At 40.9% G+C, this 23,932-nt stretch overlaps 1 protein-coding gene and 1 long non-coding RNA gene across 5 annotated transcripts in view; both read left to right on the forward strand.

The window, feature by feature from the left end:
* LOC143434297 (uncharacterized) overlaps positions 1-23,932 on the forward strand; it is a 118,191-nt gene that overhangs the window by 55,064 nt on the left and 39,195 nt on the right. The gene's annotated exons all lie outside the window — the stretch shown is intronic.
* On the forward strand, positions 2,642-4,838 carry LOC143434298 (uncharacterized). The gene is made up of 2 exons (XR_013103696.1): positions 2,642-2,797; positions 4,769-4,838. It is a non-coding gene; the product is annotated as an uncharacterized LOC143434298 (long non-coding RNA).

Here is a 23,932-nt window from a genome sequence, read left to right on the forward strand (position 1 = left end):
AGAGGTTGTTGTGGTAGAGAAATAAGAGAAATTGAAGGGGGAAAGGGAGAGGAGATCATGATGTAAACACAACACTCATGTATAGAATTCTCAAAAAATAAAAATTTAAATAAAACAATAATCACAGAAAATAAGAATAATGATTTTTAAGAAGATTTATTTATTTTTATGTATGTGAGTACATTGTCACTCTCTTCAGACACATCAAAAGAGAACATCAGATCCCATTACAGATGGTTGTGACCCACCATGTGGTTGCTGAGAATTGAACTCAGGACCTCAGCAGTTAAGTAAGTGCTCTTAACTGTGGAGCCAACTCTCCAGCCCTAATAAATGTTTTTGAGGTATTAGGGGAAGGTTGAACTGATGAAAGGTGTTCCTTCCACAAGAGAAAAACAAGACCCAAGGTTGGCAGAACCATTACACAAATGAAATTTAAAATCCAGTCAAGTTTTCTTAGTTTAGAAATTTGTAGCACTAAATACATTAAGCATACACATTTTATGGGATCAATCTGGGATAAGTTTACCTTCTTCCCCTTCCCCTTCCCCTTCCCCTTCCCCTTCCCCTTCCCCTTCCCCTTCCCCTTCCCCTTCCCCTTCCCCTTCCCCTTCCCCTTCCCCTTCCCCTTCCCCTTCCCCTTCCCCTTCCCCTTCCCCTTCCCCTTCCCCTTCCCCTTCCCCTTCCGCTTCCGCTTCCGCTTCCCCTTCCCCTTCCCCTTCCGCTTCCCCTTCCCCTTCCCCTTCCCCTTCCGCTTCCCCTTCCCCTTCCCCTTCCTTCCTTCCTTCCTTCCTTCCTTCCTTCCTTCCTTCCTTCCTTCCTAAAACCTTAGCATTTACTTTATTTAGTGCATATATATGTGTGTGCACATGATGTGTACTTGTGGAGACAGGAAACCACTTTGGTGTTTTGCTTCTTTTTGTTTTTTGTTTTTGAGGCTCAGTTTCTTTGTGTAGTCCTGACTTTCCCAGAACTCTATCTGTAGACAAGGCTGGCCTTGAACTAATAAAGATCCATGTGCCTCTGCCTCCCAAGTGCTGGGATTAAAGGCGTGTGCCACCACCGCCCAGCTAAGGAAACCTACTTTTACCTAATTTTAGGAGCTGATTATCCTTCTGCCAGGTGGCGGCATGGGGTTGGGAGCCTGAACTCAGCTCATCAGACTTGGTGGCACTTGCCAAGCCCTCTGTCAAGCTTGGGCTGTGTTTTTCTCTTCAGATACTCACAGCTGATCTTGAAGGTATCAAGACTAGCTCCACCTGCTCTCATAATGTCTATTTCAGCTGCCTGTGTATAATAGCTGCTTTCTTAAAGGGTGGTGTTTGTACCCATCTTACCCAACGGCAGAGAAACTGGAAAGCAATTGCAGTCATGGTGAAAGAAGTGAAGAGTCAAACCACTTTAAATGCAGAAGGTGTTCCCTTCCTTTTCTGAAGATTATTAGAAGCCATTAAATGTTGTTCTCAAATTTTCTTGATAAATCTGAACCTCAAGGGTGGCATGCATGGCCCTAGGTGTGTGTCTATCTAATTTTTGAAATAAAATTATAATCACATTATTTTCACCCTCTTCCTTCCCTCCCTCAAACCTATCATGCATGGCCTTTTTACTAGCCACAATAGGTGGATGAAACTTGGCAGTGGCTGTAACATTTGATTTTTTTTTTCCCCTCTGAAAAGAATCTTAAGTTCTATAGCATGTTCGTAACTTATCAAACTGACACACTTTGATATATTTAAGCACTATGTTATGTTATTTGTTATGTTATATAAAGGGCAAAATCCATGGTGGTTTGCCTGAAAAATATTTTTGAATAAATCTGATTAATATTTAGTTATATTTTGTCTAAATGAAGTTAATACATGTGCGTACCCCGCATGAAGAGTGGAACTGGAGTGGATGCTGAGCAGGCAGCAGAGGCAGCTCAGGATGCATCCTAGACCCAGCCTTGAAAGTAGTGCTTTGTAGACACAGCACGTGCTCCCACGTCATTAAATCTGCTCTTCTTACATTCATCTTCCTCTCTGTGGCTTTATGTTTGACAGTGGTAGCTATTTTTCTCAGGGTTTCTATGGGAGCTATGCTTTTGGGAGAGATTCATTGTGCTCCATATGTTCAGAGAAGAAAAAGGGGTTTGTAAGAACTTAGCTTTGTGATTAAATTCTGACTACTACTGGAATAACCCTAAACTTAACTTCTTCTTCTTCTTTTTTTGTTTTTTTGTTTTTGTTTTTTTTCCAGACAGGGTTTCTCTGTGTAGCCCTGGCTGTCCTGGAACTCACGCTGTAGACCCAGGCTGGTCTCAAACTCAGAAATCCGCCTGCCTCTGTTGGGAGCCGCAGTGAGCGTGTCAACATTCGCCATTACAAGATGGCACGGGCATCCTGTCCTCCCACTAGTAAACAACTGACTGCGCAGGTGCAAAAGGCAGAAAGCGCGCCAAAGTCACTGCCCATCCCGGGGCGTAATATGGGGTGATGAGTGAACAGCCAATCAGAAGTGAACACGTCACTCTAGGGTATATTTAAGCTGTGCCTCTTCCTGTCTTTTCGTCTTTCCGCTTCTGCTGTTACAAGTAAAGCCTGGTTTGTAGTAATACCTGATCACTGCCTCCGTGTCCTTTTTTGCAGGCGAAGGGGACACGAGAGGCGCGCGGAACATGCCTCTGCTTCCCAAGTGCTGGGATTAAAGGCGTGTGCCACCACCGCCCGGCTAAACTTAACTTCTGAATGAACCTTTGTAGCATTTTCAGAGACGTTTACAGTTTTTTACGTATTATTTGGGATCCAAATCATGTGTATGTATACAGTTAAAAATAAGAAACATTTACAAACAATAACTAACAGCATTATTAGTGCAGATTTAAAATTAAGAACTGAATAACAAAAATGTTATTAAAATAAAAAAAAAGCAGTATTACTATTCAGTAAACACTGGAAAATTCATGGTAGACTTAGCATGGAGTTCCTGCTGCTGCTGCTGCTGTGTGTGTGTGTTTGTGTAAATGTACATGTATATGTATCTGCCTATGTGTATACATGTCTGTGTATGTATATGTTTCTATGTGCATGTGTGTGCATTTGTATGTGCATATATGTGTATACATGTATGTAGGCATGCTTATGTATATATATATGTATGTATATGTGCATGTATTCATATATATACACACACACACACACACATTTATGTTTGTTTGTGCTTGCTGCTCTGGGTAAAGCATAAAAGACCATTTCCAAGTTTGTTCATTTTCTCATAAGCTCTGTTATGACTCCAGACCTTCCCTAGTCTCTCACGTGTCCCACCTCCTGAGTGTGTTTAGTCACAGTGCTTACAGTGGAGTTGAAACAGGATTGAAGAAATGGCTTCCATATCCTCATTAAGAAACAGCTCCATTTCCATTTACCCGGAGTCCCTGGTAACTATTTGACTTTGTTTCTGAAGATTTGATCTCAGATTACTCAGTTCAGTGGGACCAGACTGAACTTCTGACTGGCTTATTTCACTTAGCCTAATGTCTACAAGGTTCTTTCCTATACCTTGTGACAGGATCTACCATTGCCTGAGACTCTTATGACATAACACTGCAGTGGGCATGGGAGCACAAATATCATTTAAGGATTGTATCTATGCATTTAGGTAATACCCTGAGGTAAAGTTGCTGGGTCAAATAATAGATAGTCTGTTAATTTTTTTGATACTTTCTACATTGCTCTTTTTACTGTGTTCCTTTAAAGCCCCACTGGCAGTATGGAAAACTTTCAATTGGTTCACAACCTCACAAACACCAATTTTAATCTTCCTCACTTTGAGTCTCTCTCTCTCTCTCTCTCTCTCTCTCTCTCTCTCTCTCTCTCTCAACATTTTTCCTAGTGATTAATGATGGTTAATATTTTTTAAAGGTTATTTTATACATATATGGCTATTCTATCTGCATGTATGTCTGTGTACCACTTGCATACCTGGGGTTTACAGAGGCCAGAAGAGGGTATCAGAGATGATTGTGAGCTACAATGTAGGTTCTGGGAAATGAACTCCTTTATTGGGATGAGAACCCTGGTCCTCTGGAAGAGCAGCCAGTGCTCTTAACCATTAAACCATCTCCCCACCCTAATTTAATATCTATTTAAAATGTCTGTTGGCTGTTTGTATAACTTTTTTAGACAATTCTTTTTAGGATTTTGTCTGTTTCGGGGACTATTTTGTCCTGTTTTTATATTGTTTGATATTGGACCACAGAAGTTCTTTTCTATTCTAGGTACTAACCTTTTATTGGCCAGGTGACTTAGAAACATGCTTTTGTATTTGGATGCTGCCCTTTCTCTCTCCCAAGCATGTTATTTGATGCTCAGAAACTTTTAAGTTCAACATCATGTTATTTCTCAATTTACCCCCTTTTCAGTGCTTTGGGTGTCATGTCCCAGAAATCACTGTTAAATCTAGTGTCACAAGCTTTTATTTCTCCTTCGTGATTTTCTTTTCTAAAACATTAGAAAGAAGTGGCTCTTATGTTCAGGTTCTTAGCTCACTTTGGGTAAATGCTGTAAATTATGAATCCACCTTCATTCTTCCTGTATGCTCAAGAGGCTGCCTGGTTTTTCTTTATTCTAGTGCCACATTGTGTATTATACCATGGCAATGTGTCTTGAAAGCAGGCACATATTGTTATCAAATTTAGAGTGGGAGACTCCAAATGTTTCTTCTTTTGCAATAATTTTGTTGTTTGTTTCAGTTGCCTTATTTATAACTTTGTCTTATCTATTTATAGGGCAGAGAGAATGGAAGTGACTCTTTACAGAAAGCAAGTGGATCAAATCAGAGAAATAGAGGCATCTGGTGGGTTCCTATTATCCATGATGCAGTGGGGTATGAAGATGTAGGGATTTTCTGGAAGAAATGTAGCTACCATGACCAGAATAAAAATTCTCTACCCTTTGTATACTCCTTTTTCCTCCCTCCTTTCTTTCTTTCTTTCTTTCTTTCTTTCTTTCTTTCTTTCTTTCTTTCTTTCTTTCTTTCCTTCCTTCTGTATTTATTTTACATCCCAAATCATAGCTTCCCCTCACTTCTTTCCCAGTTCCACTCTTTTTCCTCCCAGTATCCCTTTCTCTTCAGAGAAGTGGGAATCTCCAATGGATATCAACCTACTTTGGCATATCAAGTTGTAGTAGGCCTAGGTGCAACCTATCCTATTGAGGTTAGGAAGGCAGCCCAGTTAGGGGAAAGGGATCAAAAGGCAGGCAGCAGAGTCAGAGACAGCCCCTGCTCCTGCTGTTAGAGAGCCCACATGAAGACCAAGTTACATATTTGTTACATATGTGTGGGTGGCCTAGGTCTACTTCATGCTTGCTCTCTGGTTGGTGGTTAATTCTCTGTGAGCTCCTATGGTCCCAGGTTAGTTGATTCTTTAGGTTTTCTTGTGGTGTCCTTGACCCCTCTGGTTCCTTTAATTCTTCCTCCCCCTCTTCCACAAGCTCTGCCAAATGTTTGGCTGTAGGTCTCAGAATCTGTTTTCATCAGCTGCTGGTGATGCCTCTCAGATAACAGTTATGTTAGGCTCCTGTCTGCAAGTATAGCAGAATATCGTTAATAGTTTCAGGGTGGAATCCCTCTCATGGTATGGATTTCAAGTTGGGCCAGCCATTGGTTGACTATTTCATCAATTTCTGCTCCATCTTTATCCCCGAATATCTTGTAGACAAAAGAAATTGTGGGTCAAGGGGTTTGTGGCTGGATTAGTGTTTCCATCTCTCAGTTGGAAGACTTACCTAATTACAAGAGGTGGCTACTTCAGGTTCCATATTCCCCACTGCTAGGAGTCTTAGCTAGGGTCACCCTCAGATTCCTGGGAGTTTCCATTGCCCTAGATTTCTAGCTCATCTCAGAGATGTCACTCTCCACTGATTCCAGTTCTTTCTCACTTGTCCTCCCCAGACTTGAAATTTTGTGGAGTACAGGCTTTTGAAGTAAGACCTAATAATTCTTTAAATTTTCTCAATATCTGTTGTTAAGCTTTCCTTTTCATTTCTGGATTAGTTAATTTGGATATTCTCCCTTTGCCTTTTAGTTAGTTTGGCTAAGGGTTTGTCTATCTTGTTGATTTTCTCAAAGAACCAACTTTTGGTTTGGTTGATTCTTTGTATTGTTCTCAGTTTCTAATTGATTGATTTCAGCCCTAAGTTTGATTATTTTTCTTCCATCTACTCCTTTTGGCCATATTTGCTTCTTTTTGTTCTACAGCTTTTAGTTGTGCTGTTAAGTTACTAGTATATGTTCACTCCAGATTTTTGTTTTTTAATGAAGGCATTTAGTGCTATGTACTTTCCTGTTAGCACTGCTTTCATTTTGTCCCACAAGTTTGGGTATGTAGTGCCTTTATTTTCATTGAATTCTAGAAAGTCTTTAAATCTTTTCTTTATTTCTTTCTTGATCCAGTAGTCTTTGAGTAGAGAGCTGTTCAGTTTCCATGAGTGTGTAGGTTTTCTGTTGTTTCTGTTGTCAGTTTTAATCCATGGTGGTCTGATAAGATACAGGGTGTTATTTCGATTTTCTTGTATCTGTTGATACTTGCTTTGTGACTGATTATATGGCCAATTTTGGAAAATGTTCCTTGAGGTGATAAGAAGAAGGTATATTCTTTTGTGTTTGGGTGAAATGTTCTATAGATTTCTGTTAGGTCTATTTGATTTATAACATCTGTTAATTTTGTCATTTCTCTGTTTAATTTCTGCCTTCATGACCTGTCCATTCATGAGAGTGGGGTGTTGAATTCTCCCACTATTAGTGTGTGATGTTCAAAGTATGATTTAAGTTTTAGTAATTGTGGTGGTTTTAATATTGGCATATAGGAAATGGCAGTATTAGGAGGTATGGCCTTATTGGAATAGGTACATCCTTGTTGGAGGAAGTGTGTCACTATATAGGTGGCTTTAAGGTCTTCTAGTACTCAATCTCTGCCCAGTGGAGAAAAGACCCTCTTCCCACTGCCTACAGAATATAGAATTTTACTGGCTGTCTTGAGATCAAGATGTAGAACTTTTGGCTTCTTCAGCACCATGTTTGTTTGCATGCTACCCTGCTTCTTGCCATGATGATAATGGGTTAAACCTCTGAAACTCTCAGCCAGCACCAATTAAATGTTTTCCTTTATAAGTGTTGCCTTGGTCATGATGTCTCTTCTAGCAATAAAATCCTAACTAAGAAGTTGGTACCAGGAACTGGGGTATTGCTGTGATAGGCCTGGCCATGTTTTTGTTTTGAGGAATGTGGATTTTGGAACTTTGGATTTGGAAAACAGTGGAATGTCTTAAGTGGAGCTTAATAGTAATATGAAAATCATTGGTGGTAAGAGTGATTTTCAACTTTGGGGGCCTGTTTCAAGAAGCTTCAAAGGAGAGAAATTCTAGTATGTTCACTAGAGGTCATTCTTAAGATGTTTTGGTGAAGAATATGGCTGCTTTTTGCCCTTGTCCAAAGAGACTGTCTGAGACTGAAGAGATTCAGATTGGTTCCTTTGAGGAGAGAGGTCCTAAAACTGCTTGACATAGGTTCTGCCCTGTGGTTCACTCTTATGAAGAGTGTTTTGATCAAATGTAGCAAACTGAGTAAGGAAACCTAGAAAATATATGGTTCAAAGAGTAAAAAAGGCACCAGAAAAATGAAATGGAGTTAAATCCTGTGTTCAAGAATACTAAATGGAAATAAGAGAGTGGTGACCTCAGGCAAGATTCCACACAACTAAGTTTAACTGCATTTGCAGTTGAACAAGGGGTAGTTATATCTAGGCGTTATCATTACCTGATTATTGCTTTTATTTAGACATAAGGAGATATAATTATGTGTCAAATTGACTAGGGGTGGATTGTGATGGCTATTCTTGGTTGTCACCTTGTCTATATCTGAAATGAATTACAATGCAGAACTTATAAATATCTTGAGGAAAGGTTTAAAAAAAGTCTCAGTTGCAGGCACCTTTAATCCCAGCATTCAGGAGACCAAGACATGCAGATCTCTGAGTTTAAGGTCAATCTACCGAGCAAGTTCCAGGACAGCCAAACTTAGGCAGTGAGGGAGTTGGAAAACAGAAGGGTAGTAATGATGTGAAAGAACAAGGGGGCATGTTCCAGCCCCAGCAAGGAGCAGAATTTGGCAGCTTCAACCGTGTGACTCTGGCTTTAGAGTCAAGAGTAGGGGTTACTGGGCCACTGGATGCTGGTTAGCTGGAGTTAAGATATTAGCAGTAATTAAGAAAAGACCAGCATCACTGAATGAAATCTTCTGGGAAGTATTTTCTGAGAGTACAATGAAGCTGTGTTGCAGAGATAGATATCATGCTGGCAGCCAGACTTTGAACTATCTAAGAATCACTCAGGTAGTACTGGCTTTGAAGACATGAAGGGGTCATGGAGAGAAGCTGAGGCTTGGCACTGTGAGAGGCCAGGAAAGGCCACTGGTGAAGGTGTAGAGCCTCAGTTGCAGTTGATGGCCCAGGAGTGAAGGGGGTCTTACAAAAGAGTTTAGGCTTGACACAATGAAGAGAGCTTATGAGAGGCTATTGGTCAATCTTAGTTGGAATAGAAGATGCCAGTATATTGGAAATATCAGTACCATGGGATGACCCCATAGAATAGCAGCACAGGTGGAGTGGAGTTAACCAGAGCCTAGAAGGCTACAGCGGGCAGGGCTGGAGAAGTAACCTAAGCCCTTTGCAGAATCCCAGAAGATCATATGTAGATCCCAGACACTAGAACAAGAAGCTGTAAGATAAAGTTGCCCTGGAGACCCCAAGACATTAGATGTGCCAGAGCCATAAAATATCTGTGGAGGAAAGCTGCTAACAGGGAGTGGAACCAGTCCAAGAGAAAGAAGTTTGTTGTCAACAAAAATAAAAAAGTTGGTGATCTGAAGAGTGTTTTGACTTTAGACATAGAGATACAGAGTTTAGAGTTTGCCTAGCTGGTTTTCTCTCTTGCTTCAGACCTGTATCTCCTCAATATGACATTCTTTGGAATGGTAATGTATATCCTGTGATGTTGGAAGTATGTGATCTGCATTTTTTATTTATAGTGGATTACAGTTAAGAGATTGTATGAAACTCAGAAGAGACTTTGGACTATTAAACATTGTTGAAACTATAATGAACTATGAGAACTTATGAAGTTGGACTAAGTGCAGTTTGCATTATGCTATGGCTAGGTAGACTCATGTGTTTGAACAAGTCTATGGGGGCCAGCGAAATATAATATAGTGGTTTGAATTTGCTTGGAGCATGAGAATGGCACGATTAAGAGGCATGGTCTTATTGGAATAGGTGTGGCCTTGTTGGGGGAAGTTTGCCATTGTGTAGGTGGGCTTTGAGATCTCCTAGTGTTCAAGCTATGACCAATGTGGTAGAGACCCTCTTCCTTACCACCTGCAGAAGATAGTTTACTCCTAGCTGCCTTTAGATTAAGATATAGAACTCTTGGCTTTTCCAGCACCATGTCTGCCTGCATAACTGCTACACTTTTTGCCATGATGAAAACAGACTAAACTTCTGAAACTGTAAGCAGCCCCAATTAACTGTTTTCCTTATAACATTTGGCTTGATTATGGTGTCTCTTCACAGCAATAAAACCCTAACTAAGGCAGTAATGTTTCTTTTATGAATGTGAGTCCTGTGAATTTGAGGCGTTAGATGTTCAGAACTGAGACATCATCATGATGGATGAGTAGGAGGTGTCCTTCCCATCTCTTTTGGTTGAAAGTCTATTTTATTAGATATTAGACTGGCTATTTCAGCTTGCTTCTTGGGTCCATTTGCTTGGAAAAATCTTTTCTCTCCTTTATATGTTACTTGGCCCCTTTCCCGTGCAGCTTTTAATATGTAGTGTTTTGATTATTATGTGGCAGAAGAACTTTCTTTTCTGGTCAAATCTTTTCTGGTCAAATTTGGTGTTCTGTAAGCATTTTATATGTTTATAGGCATCTCTTTAGGTTGGGGAAAATTTCTTCTATCATTTTGTTGAAAATATTTTTTTATGCTTTTGAGCTGGTTATCTTCTCCTTCTTCTATTCCCATTCTGGATGTTTTGTGTCAGGAACTTTTTAGATGTAACATATTCTTTGAGTGATGTATCAGTATCTTCTATTCTATCATTTACACCTGAGATTGTCTCGTCCATCTCCTGTATTCTGTTGGTGATGCTGCATCTGTAGTTCCTGTTCTTTTCCTAGGCTTTTCATGTGCAGGATTCTCCCAGTTTGTGTTTTCTTTATTGCTTCTATTTCCATTTTCAGATATTAAACAATTTTATTAATTTCCTTCACCTGATTGATATTATTGTCCTGAATTTCTTTTTTATTGGATATTTTATTTATTTACACTTTAAGTGTAATCCCCCTTTCCTGTTTCCCCTCTGCAAACCCCCTATCCCAATCCCCCCTTTCCCTGCTTCAATGAGGGTGCTCCCCCACCCACTCACCCACTCCTACATCACTGCCCAAGCATTCCTCTACACTGGGTCATCAAGCCTTCACAGGACCAAGGGCCTCCCCTCCCATTGATGCCAGATAAGGACCCTTCAGCTCCTTCAGTCCTTCCCCTAACTGATCCATTGGGGTCCTTGTGCTCAGTCTGATGGTCTTGACTGCATTTTTTAAAAAAAGATTTAGTCATTTATTCTTTAAAAGCCTCTATCATCTTCATAAGATTAGATATAAGGTCATTTTCTTGTACATCAGCTAATGTTAGAATATTCAGGGCTTGCTTTACTAGGCTATCTGGGTTCTGGTGGTGCCATATTGCCCTGCATGTTGTTAATTGTTTTCTTGTGCTGGCCTTTAGCCATCTGGTTGTCTCTGGTACCTGTAGGCCTAAAGAAATGGAAAATGATGCACAGAGGACAAGGTGCAGTTCGATGCTGCTGAGTGTTTCCCAGGGGGACTTGGCAGTCAAGAGGCCTTGGGCAGGGTCTTACCCAGATGTCATAGTGTAGGGCTGCCAGGCCAGAAACTGCAGCTCAGGGGTCAGGACATAGCTCACTGCTGCCGAGCATACCCCAAGGGGCCTGGCAGGCAGGGGGTTGGGGGGTAGAGGGGGCTCACCTGGTTGTCCCTGCTTCTAGTAGCCAGAGCTGTGGGCTGGAAAGCAGAGTGCAGGGAATTGGGTGCTGCTCATCCCTGCTTGGTTAGCCCCAAAAGAAAACAGCAGGAAGGGGGTTCACCTGGATGTTTCTGGTTCCAGTCGGATTCTGGAAGTGCAAGCAGAGCTAAATGTCCCTGGAGCCTAGGATCCAGGTGTGTGTCTCTGGAAGTGTGAGGATAAAAGGTGTACATCACTATGGGTAGCCTGTTAGAATCAAAATAGCTATGTTATAAAACATACACTGTCCCTTTTATTGCTTAACTGTGATATATAACTTCTGATTGTAAGATCTCTATGCTTTCTCATGGACTTGATAGTTTGTGGTGATTCCAATAATGGGAACTGGAGGGTCCTTCTCACGGGCTGCTGAGAAATTATAGTGCAGCTAACAGTTTTATCATGTGATGTTCAGTGTCCTAGAAAATTCTATTGTCTCTGGTTTAAGTCACATTTTGCAAACTCTTCAGTAGTGGCAAGGCTTTAGAGAAGAGATAAAGTTCATGAGTCCCTTTGCTATCTGTGTGTCAAAGCATGAGGACAAAGACATGAGAACATGGGTCACGTTTTATAAATGAATTTGTCATTTGTTGACTGAATTATTTTCTCTTCCTTCCTAAATGAGTAGGATTTTTCCCCCTATACAGTGTTTGTTAAAAATTCTTAGTTAGGGGGATGAAGAGATGGTTTAACAGTTAAGAGTTCTTGTTCCTTTTGCAGAGGACCCAGCACCCACACGATGACTCATGAGCTGGTTATCTGTGGTACCAGCGGGCCTCCAGAGTGCAGGCAGAGCTAAATGTCCCTGGAATGGCACGTACCCTTAATCCCAGGATTTTGGAGATAGAGGCAGGAAGAACAGGAATTCAAGCCCAGTTTCAAATTTATAGTGAGTTTGAGACCAAGACACCAAAATACACACATGCGTGTACACACACACACACACACACACACACACACACACACACACACACACAGATACACAATACAATCCCAACCTCACACACAGAATTACATGCACAGCCACCCATAACTCACACAGTGAATTACATGCACAGATACATGCACATACACACATACACACAAACACACACCATCTCCCACACTCATACATATTTGTACACATGATCTCTCTCTCTCTCTCTCTCTCTCTCTCTCTCTCTCTCTTTCACACACACACACACACACCCTACCCCCACACTCACACACACTCACAAACTTCCCCCTCAGATTCATACCTCCTCCCCACAAACACTCTACCCCATACTCACAAACACACACTCACACCTCCAACACACACACACACACACACACACACACACACACACACACACACACCTCTTTCAGTGCTTGTGCTTTTCTTCCTTTTATAGTTTAGGGATGCCGAGGACTCTACTAGAAAATGAGCTAACCTCAAACTGTTCACACTTTCTGCTTGGAGGCCTCTGGTGCCTGCTTTCCCCTCACCCTTTTCCATTATATTTATTGGCTTTAAACTTTTTCTATACAATATATTTTTTTTATCATATTTTTCTCTTCTTTCAACTCCTCCAAGACCTTCTCCATAGTAGTTGGCTAACACAAAATAGACTTCCTTTACCTTTAAAGGGACTCTGGTGTGTTCTGAGCTTGAAGTGGTGATCATAGCAGTAGGCAAAGCAGATCTGATTCTGCTTCAAAGAAGAGGATGAGGCAGCATTTTGTGATTGTAGGTAGAGCCTGGCTCATGCCACAGTGAGGGACAACTCCAAGCTTGCCTTTGTAGATGCACAACACAGCTTCCCAACATTTCAAGGACATTCTTCTTGATGAGCTTAATTAAGGGGGGAGGACACTCTGATCAGTTTCTTTACAGGTGATTTAAACATCCCGTGTATATGAAATAAAACCTCATGCTGTTCTAACTTTTAATGAGAGGCTTTACTTTAAGTACGTTTTAGATGTAAATAAATTATGTGTTTCCCCTCTAAAACCATGAATGACACTTTCATGCTTGTAAAGTAGTGAGAGCCAAGGTATTAGCTGGCAAAGGGAGAAGGGAACAGACTAGAGGCCATTGTCTCCTGCAAGGAAAGAGCCTGACTGTATCTCAGCAAATTTTAAAGAAACAAACATCTGTATTTTCTGGGAAATCCTATACCTTGGAGTTGGAACTTAACTCATGAAGAAATTTAATTTTGTCCAGAAAATGCTCATCAATAGATATACTTTCCTTATGAGGCATCAAAATATTAAGCAGGCCATGTAAAGGCTCAGTTGGATTGGAATAGAGTTTAAGAATCTATAGATGTTAAACAATAGATTTGAAATGTTCATAGTATGCTTTCTTCAACCAGTCATAGTTGAAAGGCTTTGAGGGTTGTAGCAAAGAGGGAGGAAATGGTTCTAATGAAATTAGGGGAACTACAGATTTGCTAACATTTTTTTATTGCTGTTTCAGAGACAGGGTCTCAGTCTAGAGTCCCTGGAACCTATGATACTAAGTGTGAGTATAAAAGGCACCCACACTATGGGTAGCCTCTTGGGGATGTTATAATCAAAATAGCTATGTTATAAAAATGTACACCGCCCCTTTTATTGTTTAAATGTGATGTGTAGTTCTTGATAGTAGGATGTCCATGCTTTCTGATGGACTTGTTGGTTTGTGGTGATGATTCTAATAATGGGAACTGAACTGGAGGATCCTTCTCTACTCATGAGCTGCTGAGAAATGATAGGTTAACGGTTTTATCATGGAGTGCTCAGTATCCTAGAAAAAGGTTTTTTTTTTTTTTTGTTTTGTTTTGTTTAACTTATGTTTTGCAAACTCTTCAGTAGTGACAATGTTTTAGAGAAGAGAGTGAGTTCATGAGTCCCTTGTTGTCTGTGTGTCAAAGCATGAGGATGAAGAAGTGAGACTGTAGCTGGTCTTTGCTATTTTGTGAGTTCTTATTTTTCCCATCCTTTATCTCCCTGCTTTCACCCCATATCACTAGATAGGAAAGAATGAGGGATAGAGGAGAGAGAGAGATAAGAGATCTTAAGTCTAATTATTTTCTTATTTCTTCTTTGAGCACAACTGCTAACAGACCCAGCCCCCACCTTGAATGATCAACAACCACACACCCCACCTACTGGTTTGTTTGTTAAAAATTCTTAATTAGGGGAAAGAAGAGATGGTTCAATGGCTAACAGCCTTTGTTGCTCTTGCAGAGAACCCATGTTCAGTTCCAACTGTCCACATGATGGCTCACAACTATTCTTAAATCCAACCCTAGGGAATCTGATGCCCTCTTTTAAATCTTAGGGTACCAGGCACACATATGGTGCACACCCAGACACAAAAGCAAAACACCCACACACACAAAAAAATAGAATAAATCTAAAAATTAAAGAAAAATCTTAATTAGATCTATGAAAACATCCTTAAAATAGTTTCACACAGGAAAATGTTTTCACCTCCATAACATGCTCTGTCAAGATTAGCCTGTGAAAATCCCTACACGTTACAGACCATTAGTGTGACAGGCAAGCTCTGCAGTACCCTTGATCAATGACTAGCACACTGGGGTTTGTCAGCGTTAATATGAACAAGATGACTTTGGGAAAAAAAGTAAAACTTCAGATTTTGGGAGATGCTCCTGCTGCTGAAGCTGCTATCTTTGATTTTGTTTTCTGGGTCATTGTTTCACAAACTAGATGCGAAAATCCCAGTGAGGCTGGGATGCTACTGTAAGATTTCCTAGGGACCAGAGCACAAGAGATGAAGCAAGGGCAGGTTGCAGTGAGGGGCTGCAGGCAGTGTCCACTCCAGCCCCTCTCACACAGCAGCAGATGAGATACATCATTTTTCTCTCTTTCACTACTCCCAAGACATTTTGGTGTGCTAAAGTGATATGTGCTGGTGACCTTCTGTTTTTTCCCCCCTCTGTTCCCTATAATTATAATTAGTGCTTATTATTTCATGCCACAAGGGCACATTCTAAGGAAATTAGACAGATGATGCCATTTAATTCTATGGAATGGTTATTATTCTCCCCTTCTGCTTCATAGAGAAATGGAAGCTTTGTGAATCTTAGTGACTCATATTGTATGTTTCACCATTTGGTGAAATGTTTTGATTGAAAGAGTCCCTTACAAAGGTTCATGAACTCATGTCTGATTGGGGAGGGTCTATAAACTTTAGGACAAAGGACATAGGAACTAGTTAGAGAAAGTAGATTAGTAGGAGCATGCCCTGCTGAACTGTGTTTTGTCCTGGGATTTGCTCTCTCTCTCTCTCTCTCTCTCTCTCTCTCTCTCTCTCTCTCTCTCTCTCTCTCTCTCTCCCCTTTCCCCTTGCTTTCTAACTACCATATGTTTGTGTCTTTGTAGTATTCTTCCTCACCAGGGGTTCAGAAATCAGTGGAGCCAAGACAGATGGATGTAGACCCCTGAAACCCAGAGCTAGAAATTTCTTTTTCCTTAAAGATGTTCTGTCAGATGCTTTGTCAGATGAGAGGTTGTGGAGTCTGAATGCTTTTTTTTTTTTTTTTTTTTTTTTTTTTTCTGAGAGCCTGTCCTTTGTTACCCACTGTTCTAAGATGGGGAGCAAGCTACCTCAGTGGGTACATTGGGCAGACTATTTCAAACACTTTTCAAAAGCAAAACATACTTCCTACCATGAATAAGAAATGCCCTTTGGAAGCCCAAATCTCTGCTTAGGAATTAATTATATTGTTTAACAGTGTTATTTTAAAAATGTATTAGATGTAAAGGTGGCATAGAAGTTGACCAAGGTTTGAGAGGCTTACTGGTTAGTTTGCTATCAGTATACTCCTTTGACACAGTGATTTCTTTTTTAATGTGAAAGCCATTCTTATCTAAGAGCAGTCCCAAACCTTCTTTGCAAGAGCAACTGGCATGTCTCTCTCTCACACACTCTTTGCTTCCCTCCACCATCCACTAATGCTGAAAACAACTGGGTGATATCTACTGTGGCCGTTGCTTAGAACAAAGGAGCATATTTAACCACCCAAGTCTCCTGGGTTCCAAACTTAAGTAAGAATGGAACGTCTAGTAATGGGGCCTTGAAAAGCCAGTGCAATTTATTTGGCACACACAATGATTTTAAAGGAAAGCTGGAAAATATAAAAAATAGTTTATTGAAAAATGACCCAAAAGATAGACATTGAATACATACACACACACACACAGAGAAAGAGAGAGAGACAGAGAGTGAGACAGAGAGAGAGACAGAGATAGAGGGAGGGAGGGAGGGAGAGAGAGAGAGAGAGACAGACAGACAGACACACACAGAGAGAGAATTAGCAGATTGCTATGGTATTGCATAATAACTGCAAGATTTTTGCATTCTTGTGTCTCTGTACTCTAGTGGAAACCAAAGTCTGGCACACAAAACCTCATTCTTGCCAAGAGATATGTTGGATGTAAAAGCAGCAAAGATACTAGAACTGTATGAAATTTTATATTTAATTTTTCATGGAGGATAAGAGGCCTCAGGATCTCCAGTCAAAAGCTGAGAGTGCAGGAGGACCAAATTACAGTTCTGGTCCAAGTCAGAGAGTTTGAGAGTGGGAAAGCCAGAGTTTTGATTTGTAGTCTTGGTCTAAAGGAGAAGCCAATCATATCAGCTCAAAGAGAGAACCTTCATTCATTCATTCATTCATTCATTCATTAGTTCTGTCTGACTCTCTCTCTCTCTTTCATTTGTTGCTTTGGAGCCAGCACTACCAGTGAACTGTATCCCCATCAACAATTCCTTTTGACTCCTCCCTGTTTGTCTATTCAGGACTTAAATAGATGTCAAAGAGACAGATCTGCTTTGTTAAATATATGAATTCAAGTGTTACCTTCCAAATACTCTCACAGAGTATTTAAGAAAGCTTCTGGGCATTCTGTAGCTAAGGTGACACACGTCCTGTCAAGCCACTTTCAAGATGACACTTAAAATTAATATATTTATTCAAAGTGAACTAGGTGGATTTGGTCAACCTTGTTGGTCATAAATGTTCTTGACTGGCAGAGTGCCTTACATACAGTAATGGTTTTGGTGAGGCATAATTTGGGCTTATGCAATTCTTCTTCCTCCACAGTTCAACAGCTCAACTGCAGACAGGCCACCATGAGTATCCCTGGTAAATGGAATGTAGTTGATATCCATTGTTACTACTTGACCAAAACCATTATGTCTTTGAGATAACTGTCCTGAGCACATTAAAATTTAGCTGGAGAACCACAAAGCAATTGCATCACAAGACTACCTTGGACCAATGACAACAGAACAGAGTGCTCTGAGAGAACCTACTTTACATACTATAAAAGTCAGTGAATTTTAAGTACATCCTGAGGTGGTGTGGTGTGTGACCACCACCATTTACTGAATGTGTTCACCACTCTCAGGACTGACTCTCTCTGTCCTTCTGTCTCTCTGTCTCTCTGTCTCTCTGTCTCTCTATCTCTCTCCCTCTCTCTCCCTCCCTCTCTCCCTCCCTCCCTCCCTCCCTCTCTCCCTCCCTCCCTCCCTCCCTCCCTCCCTCTCTCCCTCCCTCCCTCTCTTCCCCTTTCTCAGCATCTGATGATGATAATTGTTTCTTTAACTTAATTATCACAGACAAACCTAAAAGATGCTACATCATGAATGTATTGTAAAGATTCTAGAGCATCAGGTCTAGAAGTTGCTTACATTTGTTTCCCAAAATCTCATCAACACCATGTTGCCTGCACTCCGTTCATTGCCCAAGTATACTGCTTGAGAGGGAAATGCTTTAAATTTTCTTGTTCACCTTGAAAAGTATCATACTAAAATTTGACCTACTGTTTCCTCTTTCTTTTGTGGGGAACAGAACAGAGCTGGTCCATGCTAGGCAGTGGCTCCCCACCAAGGACTATGCTGACCTTCCTGCTATAGAACTGGTTTTATCCTAGATGGTAAGCTCTGTTACCAGGAAGTTTTCTTCCTGACTCTTTTTGATAGAAAGGTTTATTCTGCTTAGGGATTCCACTATCTTTTAAAATTAGCTTGGTTTTAATGTGTTAAGTGTATAATTTATGTACAGCTCTTTTCCATTTGCTAGAGTTACCACAGTAGTTCTTTGTTGCGGGCCATATGCATCATAGCATCTTGGATTACCAGTTCACACAAAACTCATTAGAAGGCAGCATTCTTTGCACAGGCATATTTTTCGGGAGCTGAGTGTGAGGAGTCAGACTTGGAGGGGGTTCCCAACATTTTTATTTCTCAAGAGCAGCCAAAAGACTCTGAAAAGTTCACAGTTTAACCCCTAACCTTGCCAGACACATCTACAGATCCAGACCTAGAAACCTTTCATCTCAGCTCATCTCTTGTAGTAAAAATTTGTTGTCTTGGCTTGGTAGACATGTCTACAAAACATGTGTTATGCAAAATGATGGACTGGGTATTAGGACTATCTTGTATCTCACCGATACAGTTAGGAATAACTATGCTCTAATTGCATTTTGAGAGAAAAGTTTTATTTTAACAAGAAGGGTGAAGCTAGGTGATGAGAGAGAGAGAAAGAGAAAGAGAGGGTGGGGGGAGGCACGGAGGCAGATGTTCACGTGTCTCCACCAGTCAAAGATAGTTTATATATCTAGGTTGGGTATTGGGTTACACTTCTGATTGAGCATTACCAAACTTATAAAGCCTTTGATTAACATTTTAAAAAATGTATAAAAGCAAAAAAAGAGGAGGGGGAATGGGATAGGGCTTTCTAGGGAGGGGAAATGGGTAAAGGGGATGGCATCTGAAATGTAAATAAAATATAAAATAAATTAAAAAAAAGAAAAACAAACAAACAAACAAAAAACCCAAAGAAAACCATGTGTTATGTGAAAGAGAATGATACAATTAATGATGAAACAAACAAACAAAAATCTGAAAATCTAAAGCTTCCCTGTCTTTTCTGACCCTGTGCATGCTCTGCAGTGTTTACATTGGCAGAGCTAGAGAGCATGGGGAGCCATGGCATGCAAAACATGCTTCCTTTGTAGGCTTCCCTTTGTGTTTTCTACCTTTGGAAATGCCAGTTGGGGTATTGGAAGGGAAAGCTGAGGCCATGTGTCTGCCATCCTTCTCTCTGGGGAATACTCATATTATGGCTTGCCATTCTTTTTTTTTTTTTTTTTAATTGGTTATTTTATTTATTGACATTTCAAATGTTATTCCCCTTCCCAGTTTCCCCTCCTCAAGCTCCCTATCCCCTCTTCCCTCCTCCTGTCTCTATGAGGGTGCTACCCCACCCATCCACCCACTCCTGCCTCAGTGGCCTAGTGTTCCCCTATCCTGGGTCATCAAGCCTTCACTGGACCAAGGGGCTCCCCTTCCAGTGATGCCAGATAAGGCAATCCTCTGCTACATATCCAGCTGGAGCCATGGGTAGCCCTTGTGCACTCTGGTTGGTGGTTTAGTCCCTGGGAACTTTGGGGGGAGGTCTTGTTGGTTGATATTGTTGTTCTTTCTATGAGGTTGCAAACCCCCTGCGCTCCTACAATCCTTGCCCTAACTTCCCCATTGGGGTCCCCATGCTCAGTTCAATGTTTGGCTGTGTATATCTGCATCTGAATTGGTCAGGATCTAGCAGAGCCTCTCAGGAGACAGCTATATCAGTCTCCTGTCATAAAATGGCTTGCCATTCTTATCCTGTGTTAATGCCTGAAAATGTGTCCAACCAGGAGCCCAGTCTTACCAATTTCTAATGCTGTTATGATGTAATATAATTAATATTCAATGCTGATATCCTTGAGCCTGTATCAGTAGGAGATACATTCTGCAATTTTTTTTTTCCTGCTTGTGCTAATAAGTCTCATCTGACTTGGTGAGTGGCTTTGTATTCTGCTCACTGGTGTGTGAAGTACATGAAGTCTTTGGGCCTCTGTGCAAAGGTCAGATGAGAAAAAGCCTCATTAGGACCTGGCACTGACCACTTCTCTTTTTCCAAACCTAATTGCCCCCTTTCCACCACCCCCACACTGGACTGGATGTCACATGAAGGAAAGCCTTTTTCTTATTACATGATTTCCCTAGTATGTTGCATAACAACCGACAAAAAACAAATGTTCTGTAGATGTTTTTGTAATGAGTAAATACTGCCCCTTGCCCCCACCCCGACTAAAACATCCCATGTATGCCTGTTTCATGTTCATTTGCAGAGACAACCACTGACAAAATGTTCAGGTTACTCTCATTTCAGTAACAGTCAGCCAGGCAGTCACTGAAGAGGAACTTCACTCCACAAAACCAAGCCCAGGCACTGTACTGAAGATCAGACTAGGTGTAATTTTTTCCCTCGTGCAACAGAAGCAATCAACTACTCCTGCAGCTTCTTTTTCATGTGCTTTGGCCTGTGAGCTACAAATAAGTGAAAAGTAATTTTTATCACAGCTAAACAATCACCTCTGGAGAGTCCAGGAGCCTGTGGCATCTGCAAATGGCTCCCTTGTCTCTGTAAGACATCCATCTGCAGCTCCTGCTCTGCCAGGGGGATTAGCTTGTTATTGTAATGGTGCAGCACACAAAGGGCAGAGAAGGCAATGCTGTCCTCCGGCTTCAGACTCTCAGGATATTTGCAGGAAATTAGAAACTTTGTCCTGAGAAAATTCAGTGGCTTGAATTATTTGTTGCCCCATTCAAAGCATTCTTTTGTCAATAGCATGTGGCATTTTGGAAACTTCCAGGCAGTTAGAAAAACTAGAGCTACCACCTGTTGCCTTTGCCATAGAGAACAAGTCACAGTAATGGGGGACCAGCTAAGCCTCAAGTGAAAACTCTTTGTCCTTCAGTTACCTTCTTCTCCTGAAGGCAGCATGCTGTGCACAAAGCAGTTGCTTTCAGTACAACCCAGCCCATTTCTTTCCCTTGGTGTCTCTGGTATCTTAACACTGTAGGCGATCTACTATGCACTTGTGCATCTCAGTCACTATCTTCTTTGTGTGTCCCATAGCGGCATACATAGTGACATGGTCCAGGTACACAGTGTCTAATTTGATGTGGTAGCATCTTCTGTTTGCCCTTTGGTTTCTTTCCTGCCTTTTGGATCGCCCCTTCTTTTGTGATTCACATGTTGAATAAACTCTCAATTCAAGTTGACCCACTTCTCACCTGGACACTACCAGAATGGAATGCATTCTATCCATAATGCATGGAAGAACATAATTTCTGTAGTTTAATCTCTCCCTCTCTCTCTTCCTCTTCCTCTCCCTCTCCCTCTTCCTCTCTTCTTTCCTTCCCACCCTCTCTCTAGTTTACAGAAGCTATTTTTTGTTCCCTGAAGTTGCTAAGCAGTTTGGAGGCCTTCTCATTCCCATAAACTGGGCTTTCTTAGACTGTGTGGTGAGCAATTAATCATCTTCTTCTTTGAGATTCTTTTCTCTTTCACTTAAAAACAAATAAGGTTGGCTGGGTGCAGTGGTACACACCTTTAATCCCAGCAAAGATGGCAAAGGCAGGTCTCTATGAGTTTAAGGGTAGCCTGGTCTACATAGTGAGATAGACTCTGTATCAACAAACAAACAACCAAAAAATGAAGTGAGCAAGCAATGCTCAAACAACCTGGTGACAGACTGCCTCAAACAGAACTAAGGCATATCAGAAGTGAGCAGTCTTAGAAAGATGGAACGACTTATTTGATCCCTAGAGTCAACATCAGAAGGAAGCAGGACTCCTCTGGGCACTGGGATAACTAATCCTAGACTAGATTTATTAAAGGTGACCTGAACTAAGTCTAAATGAATAGAGTTTACAATTGTGTATTTTTGGGAAAGCTGGGACAAGAGCGAATAAAAATGTGAATATGATCTTAAGTATTGAGTCCTAATAAGGGTCAACAGTGTTTCAGATCTCAGGGACAAGCAGAAACACCATAGTTTCTGGGAGTTTCCATTCTGTAGAAAGGTGGCAGATGATAAATAAACACGTAACAATGTAGAGTGGTTGATAATGGCCAGCAGGATGAAGGAAATAAAACAAAGCAATCTGGTTGCAGCTATCGAATCACCTGGAAAGGCCTTGAATGCAAGGAGATATATAAAAATTCAGCTCCAGAAAAGAACATATTTTAGTCATTGCTATAAGAAGCAGAAAGACCACATACTTCACTTGTCAATTTTTGGGCCATTTCCTATGCTATTGTGGTACTTGAAGTGAAGAAGCTTCTGCACAACAGAAGAAACTATTAACAGAATACAACCTACAGAATGGGAGAAAATCTTTGTCAGCCATACTGAAGACAAGGGGTTAATATCTAGGAGATATATATATATATATATATATATATATATATATATATATATATATATATATCTGCAAAAATCAAACACCCAAGAACAGAGATGCCAATGGATAAATAGGCCAATGGTCTTAACAGTTTTCAAAAGAAGAAGATCAGTTGATATTTTAAAAAGTGTTCAACATCTCTGGCAATCAGGGAAATGCAAATTCAAACTACTTAGAGAGTTCATCTCAATGCAGTGAGATTGACAAACACCCCCCCCCCCCCCAAAGCGAGTGACAACAAATGTTGGCGAGAATGTGGAGAAAATGAGACTCTTAAACACTGTTGGTATGAGTGTAAGTTAGTGCAACCACTGTGCAAGCCAGTGTGGGAGTGTCTCAAAGAAACTGTGAACAGTAGCATTATGCAACCCAGCTCCACCATTCCCAGACATATACACAAAGGATACTGCAACCTACCAAAGAGATAGTTAATCACCATGCTCTATTAGTAGTAGCGGGGAAATGGAATTAGCCTTAGACGTTCATCATCACATGAACTAATAATGGAAATGTAGTTCGTGGAACTTTATTCATCTGTAAAGAAAAACAAAATTATGAAATTTGCAGAAAAAGGGATGTAACTAGAAAACAGTATTTTAAGTGAGGTACAAAAGCTCAGTAGGACAAACACTATATGTTCTCTCTCAGGATTCTAGCTGTTAAATACGCATATGTAGGTAGGGGGAAATCTAGTTTTGAGAAACCAGAAAGGATTACGCAACTGGAAAAAAGTATGCTCTAAAGGTAGAGAAGAAGATTAAGCAAGGTAGAGGGGGGGAAATACCGGGGAAATGGTGGGGAAAGGGTTACAGAGAAGAAGAAGAGTGTGTGTCTGTGGCTCATCTGAATTAAAATATGTGTGATAATTCATATGGAAACCTATTACTTGGTAAGCTAATCTAAAAAATGAAGAGTAAGTCTGGAGAGATGCTTCAGTGGGAAGATCCATGCTGCAGAAACATGAAGACCTGAGTTGAAAGGCCCAGAACCTGTGTGAAGCCAGCCGTGGTAGCTCGTGTCTATAACTCCAGCGTTCCTATGGTGACACGGGAGACAGACAAGAGACTCCCCAGATGCTCTCAATCCAGGGCGACTGGAATGCACAGTGGCAAACAACAGAAGGGACTCTGTCTTAAACAAGGTGGAGGTGAGGACCAACATCTGAGATTGTTCTTTAACCTTTACACGTGCAGGGTGCATGGCCCACAACTGCATGAAGAGCCATGCGCATGTGTTGTTTTTGTGGTTCTAGAATCTGAGCTAACAGGGCTGCTTCTTGCTGGAGTATCTGGGGGAAGTTCTGTTTTTCTTGTCATTTCCAGCTTCAAGCACTCACAGCTGAGCACACATTCAGTGTGTACACATTCCACATTCACATACACATCATACACTACATATCACACACCGGCATACACATATACCCACACTCACTCCCACACATGAGCACACGAATGGATAATGATATTTATCAACAGATGAATGTATAATGAAAATACAGTATATATGTACATTGGAGACTACAGAAACCTTCACACATG

The sequence above is a fragment of the Arvicanthis niloticus genome, chromosome 14, assembly GCF_011762505.2.
Source record: "Arvicanthis niloticus isolate mArvNil1 chromosome 14, mArvNil1.pat.X, whole genome shotgun sequence".
NCBI classification, from domain to species: domain Eukaryota; kingdom Metazoa; phylum Chordata; class Mammalia; order Rodentia; family Muridae; genus Arvicanthis; species Arvicanthis niloticus.